This window comes from Rhagoletis pomonella, unplaced genomic scaffold (genome assembly GCF_013731165.1).
Source record: "Rhagoletis pomonella isolate Grant_MI unplaced genomic scaffold, Rhpom_1.0 Rhpom_scaffold_00007, whole genome shotgun sequence".
In the NCBI taxonomy this organism is placed as follows: Eukaryota; Metazoa; Arthropoda; class Insecta; order Diptera; family Tephritidae; genus Rhagoletis; species Rhagoletis pomonella.
In genome coordinates, this window is record NW_023458561.1 from 69690004 (window position 1) to 69697707 (window position 7704).

Consider the following 7704-nt stretch of genomic DNA (forward strand, 5'->3'; position numbering starts at 1 on the left):
TATAACCTAATCGCAGCGTGTGTACATATGTAAATACATACATACGTCCATATGTTGATTGCAGTTAATGTGGATCTGTTTCTATTTTTAGTGTGTGATTTCGTTTTTGACTTGGATATGCTCTTAACCATACCACATATTCTACGTTTAAATATAGCGGCTGTATCTCCGATACAGCCTGCAGACCAAGACGAAGGCGCTGGACTGTTCCTTTTTTTAACTCTTACATAACCAAAGTTTTTATAACTCCAAGTATTTTTCTGTTTTAACACACAACCCCGTCCTGTAGCTGATTGAATAAGTTTCTATCCCTAAAAGCATAGACAGACGGCAACGTTGATCCGGATTAACAGCGCAATTGATCTGATCAAAATTGGGCCTTGACAGGCAATAATACGGATTTAAGAGCCACGAGGTCGTAGGTTTGAATCCCACGGCCAGTAGAATATTATTATATATTAGAATATTATATTCATTAATTTTTTTTATTCATTCAATTATAACTTCTATATTTTTTAAAGTTGTTTTTGACTTTTTAGTACAATTAAACTCAAGAAATTTAAATTAACTAATAATAAAATAAAAAATGTGAAACAAAATAAAATAAAGTAAAATTAAATATATAAATCGAATAAAAAAAATTTAAGTAATAAAAAAAACCGAGGATCGAACTTGGGACCTGTAGGCTTGTAGTACGCAGGCCTCACGACTCGGCTACCGCAGATGGAGTAGTTGGCTGCTTTGTTTGCGCATTTTTTTTTTGCTCCCGAGTTAAGTTTGGGAATTAACACTAGGACTTAATCCGGATCAACTGCAGTTAATTCCCGAGATAATTCCGAATTAACGAGTTGATCCGAATCAACGCTGCCGTCTGTCTATGCTCTAAGATCGTAGTGGTTGTAAAAGTATTGAACTGTACTTATTTATTTTGCTAAAAAAGCGGTCGTAACTAATTATTTTACTCTTACTTTTTAAGCTTCGGATGCCTAAGAAGATACCTAAATACCTACAGATGAAGTTTCTATTATCGTGGTGAATTTCTATAAATTGGATGATTAGAATATCTATTCATTTCACCTGCAGCATCGATGACCAACAAAGCTCGCAGGTGCGTTCTGAGGTGCGTTCAAGCAATTAATTTATGCGTAAGCGAGAAAAGAGGAAGTTTTTCCAACAAATCTAACAAAAATGGTTTCTAGCAAATAAGCATTCGAAAAATAAGTGGTTTGGGATCAATTTAGTTAATAGTGAAATATTGCAGTCTTATTGAAAAAAAGAAAACACTACGAGGATTTGGCCATCTAAGGGCCGATTTCATAATAATATTAAAGAAGATTTTAAAATTTAAAGGGTGCTTTATTTTGCTGATCGATTTCATAAAGCCACTTTAAAGATAATGGTGCTCTTTAGTTAAATACTCAAAAGGAAAATTTAAATGACAAAGGTCCCTTTTGTAAGAAAACAAAAATGTAAATATGTCATTTTCGTAGTTATAATTACATATTGATGACAATGAGATGATACAATTTTGCATTGATCATAATTGCTAACTTTATTTTTCATTTAACATTTAAATGACACTTTCACTAAAAGGAAACTTTTGCAAAAGGAGTTAAGTGTTTCATTATGAAATCGGCCCTAAATATATAAAAAATTATCAAAAAATTAATTCGTTTGCTTAGAAGGAGAACGATGAGGACTATGGGCTGGGCTGGTTTCTTCAACTCAACTTAACTTAGTTTAGCTATTTGTTGGACTTAAGCCGAAAGTAAGCCTACTTTTTATTCAGCTTATTCTTGACTCCAAAATAAAGTTGACTCTCCAAATAAAGTCCAAAAAATTGGCTAAACTAAGTTAAGTTGAGTTGGAGAAACTAGCCCCATATGCCAAATTATGGATCACCAAATGTGATACCGAAGTGGAAATCAATGGCTTATAACCTAGTCTCCGATGGAAGTGATCCAATTCGAGATTGCGCCTACAAGCGATGACATTGCTAAGGTCATCAAGAGGCTTACAATAACAAAAGTAAGTATTTTTGCAAAGATATATTTTAGGAAATTCTTTCCGTGCTCACGAACTAGACATCAACCATATTAAAATTGAAAAACAAATTTTGTGATCGGTTTCCCGAATTCTGACTCGTAAGTTTTTGAAACTCAGCCGCTACAGCAAAGTTAGCCAAAGACAAAATGGCCCACTTTAAAGTACATATTTACATACAATATTCAAATACGCCCGGATTTATTTTTGGAGAACATATGGATGGATAAGAATTTTAGGGAATTGTAAGTTTTTGGTGTTAAAAATTTTGAACCTGAAGGCACTAAAATCTCTCATCTGTTCGCTCAATGTACCAATCTGGTATGTATTGATGGAAAAGTCTTTCGATTAAAAGAAAAACGATTATGCAAACACAGATTGGAGTGAAGCAACTATTCACTCGTACACCGGCCAAAAAATGCTGCCAAAATATATTCATTTGCATTAAAAATAACGCAACACAACCGAATTAAAAGTGCAATGAAATCAAATTAAAGTAAATAGCAGAAAATCGTGTAAAGCAAAAAAGAATAACTGGAATTCACCAGCAGACTAGGTAGCATATACATATGTATTTACATATGTAGGTAATTTCAAGCTTGATTTAATCAAGGATATCATCCGGCAATAAATATTATTTTATAAATCACTAAAAACACGCCTGCAGTAAATTTTTAGCTTAAAGACATATAAATGGGCAATTCTTTGGTACTTAGTTTGAGTCCACGCCTCTATGCTTTACTTACATTTTCAAATAGAGTCAACAGAATTCTGTCTTTCTTACTTTCCACTTTGTTATATGTTCGAGATAAATTTTAACTTTATGTTCTATTCTCTTTTTATTAGATTTCTAGAATTTGTTTTAGCATTCAATATTCGATCTCAAAAATATATGTAGTATGTATGTATGTACACATGTATGTAAATATGCAATTTTTAAATTCACTTCAAAATATTTTTTCCACCAAAACTATGTATTTTCGTAAGCCCGCACGCGTCGAATGCTAAACGCGAACTGAGTGGTAAATTTAAGAAAAATCACTTTAGAAGTCGCGCTGTAGCAGCAGAAAAAAAGTTACAAGCTTAAAACACACACATACATATGTATGTATATATTTAGGTCCATGAAAAATATACATGCGAGTAGTTTGTAAGTGTATGTGGTACATCCATACATACATACATACATATGCATGTGTATAAATATATAAGTATGTTTTAAAGTTGCAGCGGTCAGGTACAACTTTAAAACGAAACGGAACAACTTTTGAAGACGCTAACAAGCTCATTCATATGTCTGTATGTATGTATGTATGTATGTGCAAACCCACATGCGATATATCGCACTCTCACTTGGCTTGAAACACTTTGCATGCCTGTGTATGTATGTATGTACGTTTGTATACAAAAAAAATTATTGGAGTGTGGCTTGAACTTTGCCAGCGGCTTAGCAAGTCGACAATAGCGATCGCTGCCTCGGCTATTCCATTTTAGGCGGCCCTGCAACAAACAAAGCAGCAGCGCCAGAAACGACGCACAGCCACTGCAGCAGCTTGAATACAGCACCAGCATCGTCGTTGACTGGAAGTGCAACAAGTACAGAAGTTATCGGTGAGTACCTATATAGTATTTGTGGGTAAGTATGTTTGCCAAACCCCCGCTCAAATTCGCCTTATTGCACTTGGATTTACTCTCACTCTCATGTATGTAGCCTTGCAGCTGCACCTTACCTGCGGAGAAAATCTGAGTTTTTAAAAAAAGCGAAACAGCAAAAGGCGGTGGTTTTAATAGAAAAAGCGACAATATCCAATTGAAGGCTAAACATTTTTAAAACTCTTTATATTTCTTCATCAAAGTTACCTTACATATCGATCCAGTAAAATTCTATTCTACTTTGAGGAATCGAACAAGTTGTTATATGGCCCGTATCGAGGCTGAGTCAGGTAGAGGCCCTTCATAAAACTCAGTCGCAAGCGAAGCGCTTCGGATACCGGCACACCTCCGGTGCTATTCGAACTTAACCGGTTATAGCGTGCCTGTGATCGAGCGGATGAACCCCTGTTTTCGGCACTCGTGCTTCTCCAAAAAGACCAAGAGAAGCAATCATATCTGCCTCAAGAAGACCCAGCAAAAACTTTTAATTTTCATGGGAAACACTTATTTTTGTATCAATGGAGTAACGCAGAACAAGTTGCCTCGAAACAATTTTCGCTTGTCCAAGAAGGCAAGAAATTTTCAAGTTATTCGATTAACTCCAATGACATGCCTATGTTAAAATAAGGCGTTCTATAAACGAGAAGGTAAGCGGTTACTCTCGAAAAGTGCATGCGATTCACCAAACAGTCGACTTTGACCTCGAATAATTTTTGACCGAGTTGACTTATCGAAAAATGACTTCAGACCTTTTTTGTGGAGCGTTCAATTCTCTAAAAAAAAATACCTCGCGACCTTTACGGTACAGCGTATCGTTCGTTGAATATAGAAATTAGAATAAAAAAAAAAAAAAAAAATTTTCCTGTGTTATTCTTATGGGAAATCGAAAAGTGCGATGCGGACATTCTTAATATTAATAAATATTAAAGGCTCATATTTTATTTTGGCGTCCAAACGAAACTTTTGAGCATGGTTCCAAGAAAAAAATAAACAAAATAAATATTTGCCTAATCTGAGAAAAACAGCTGAGTTAGAGACAGAGTGTCCCATCGCACTCATCTGGGGTGCGACATTTTCAAAGATGATGGCGTATAAATGTTGCTGGTGGCTTTTTAGACAAAAGTGAAGTAACAAAAAGCAGTTTTTAACTTTAGAATTCGCCCGAACTTTCCTACAGGGTAAGTTTGAATGCATTCATGTGTGCAGTTACAGATATGCATGTATGTATATCGCCACCTGAAATGCAAAAAGACGTAACAATAAAAGGGCGTGACTGATATTTTTTTTTATTTTTCTCATATAATGATGTGAGTAGTTGTAATTCGATGAAATCCATCATATAAATCAAAGAATGAATTTTGAATTTTTTATTAGTTATGACCTTTTTTGCATTTCAGCGATAAAGTTTGTTACGTCTTTTTGCATTTTAGGTGACGATATGTAAGCTTGTATTTTTGTTCAAAAGTTTTAATTTTCGTACTCGAATATGTTAAAGCGCCAAAATCATAGCCGTGTTTATGTTTTTGTATGGCTGCAAGTATTCAAGTGTATGCATGTATGTACGTGCATAAATTTGAGTGGTTTCGCAATCTTCGCTTATTCTCAAGCCACGCACGAGTGTGTGTGTTTATCTACAACTGCTGCTGCTTAAGCTTAAAATCGTGAGGTCATTTAGAAAAGCTTTGACCATCGGATTATTGTGAATATAAGTGACCAAAATCGATAAAAATCACTATGTACTAAAAGAAATTGCATGTACGCATTTATGTTTCAAAACAATGTCTCTCGAATAACGAATAGTTAATAGACGGTGCCCGATCTTAGCATGCAGAGCCAGACCGACTTAACGATCTTGTACTCAGCTCAATATGTCAAGCATACATAGCTAAGGGACACGGGTCCCACTGTGCTAGAAGCTTTGGTTGCATTTCTGGATTTTGATAATGGCATTCACTGGACGACAGCTTCTTAAGGTGAGATCAGTCCCGGGTCGAAAGGTTGCTTGAGGTATGTACAGTGACGAGCAAAACTGTAACATGGTTTAACTCTTTTTGTTTCAGCCACCGCTATATTTCCAAGTTCTAACGATTCTCATACTTTTGTTGTATATTCTTGTTGGTACATCCCTACTCTCTCTCTCATAATGATTTGAAGTCAATACAACAACAATAAAAAAACCAGCAGACAAAAATGTTAATTAAGGCAGATGTTACAGTTTTGCACTCATATATTTTTAAGAGCTTTTTAACAATTTTCACGAAAAAAAGAACTACTAAAACAATGTTCAGTACTCTTTTGCCTGTTTCAGTTTCTGGATGTGATTTGGCATACCTTATTTGTAGCTTTGTAAAAATTCTGGAGGTATATCCTTAGTTTGCTTTCACAGCTCATGTACTCGATTTTACGAACTTTGATTCTTATTAAGCTGTGCTTTTAGTTGATTTCGCAAATTCGATGAGATTCATGTCCGCGGTTTGTGGAGGTCATTTCATATTAGCATATTTTTGCTTTTGTATCCAGTCTTTGCGAACATATGCAGGATGTTTTGGGTGATTTTTCAGCAGAAACTCTAATTTTTTCGACTACATCTTGCAAATTTTCTTTGAAATATGAACAGATACTGTTCCTTACGCATAATGCGTACTAACGGACCAACAAAATTTTTGAAATACAACCCCAAGCAATTAAGATCCTACCACTGTGATTCACAGTTTGCAGTACATGATGCGCTTAGGCTTAATTTGGGTCTTTGATCCAATACCATGCCCGGCAATCTGATTGAAAGCGATTAATTTAGTCTTCTCAGACCAAATAACCTTCAATTGAAACTTAAAAATATGTTTTTTATTGCATTCTGAACGGCCTAACATATCCCAATAGGCAACAGTTCGGTTTTCGTGCGATGCAGCGAAATGCTGCCACACTCGCACATGTATTATGATCAAATTTGCTTTTTTCTTCTTTATGATGCTTTTGAGCTTAAATTGGCAATTCTTCGTCTCGCTGTCTATTCATTTGCATTAAAGTTTAATACCTTAAGCGCTTCTGTAATAGTGGCTGCATCGCTACTTGCTTCTAAGTTCACAAGATATTGTACCGTAATATTTTTTAACAGACTTCCTTTGTCCTTGGGAACACTTTAGGCTATATTTTTTCTAAGTCTTAACATTTTTAAGTAGCAAATTCCAAAATTTTTTGCCACTTTTCGTGCGGTTCCGCCTTTCCGCAGTAAATATATTATTTACATTTATGGTTCCTGATTAACTATTTTATTTAGTGGTGATCACTTCTTCAATAAAATACAATATAGAAAAAAGTCATCTGACTTCCAACTAAGTAAAAGATAACTGTCAAACGCAAAACTGAGAGTGAGTGCAAAACTGTAACATCTGCCTTAATTTACATTTTTGTCTGCTGGTTTTTTTATTGTTGTTGTATTGACTTCAAATCATTATGAGAGAGGGAGTAGGGATGTACCAACAAGAATATTCAACAAAAGGATGAAAGTCGTTAGAACTTGGAAATATAGCGGTGGCTCAAACAAAAAGTGTTAAACCATGTTACAGTTTTGCTCGTCACTGTATATACTTATATCTGGATCCCGCCCTTTAGTTCGTTGAGTTGTTTTGTGACGAGCCCGAGAGATGGTTCCACTTTAAGCAGAAGTCGCTTTAATTTCGACGAAGGCACATTAATTACGAGATATACATACATATCGTCGTGTTTAAGGTACAAAACCGCGTATCAACTAAATGCAAAACCGCGTATTTGAGGTTGTATAAAATATTTTCTAGGGAGTAAAAAATTCATATTTCCAAATGATTCTCTTTTGACGTAGAATACGTCTTACCTTAAGGTATGGGGGCTATGTTCAAATGTTGTAGTTGTAATTTTTAGAGCTTCACAAAAACGCTTATTGCACGAGAACTAATAAAGCGATTTCAAAGAAAAGTGTGGCGTCTCAAAGATAAAATTCCAAACCTGTCGACAGATTCATTTTTGTAAATA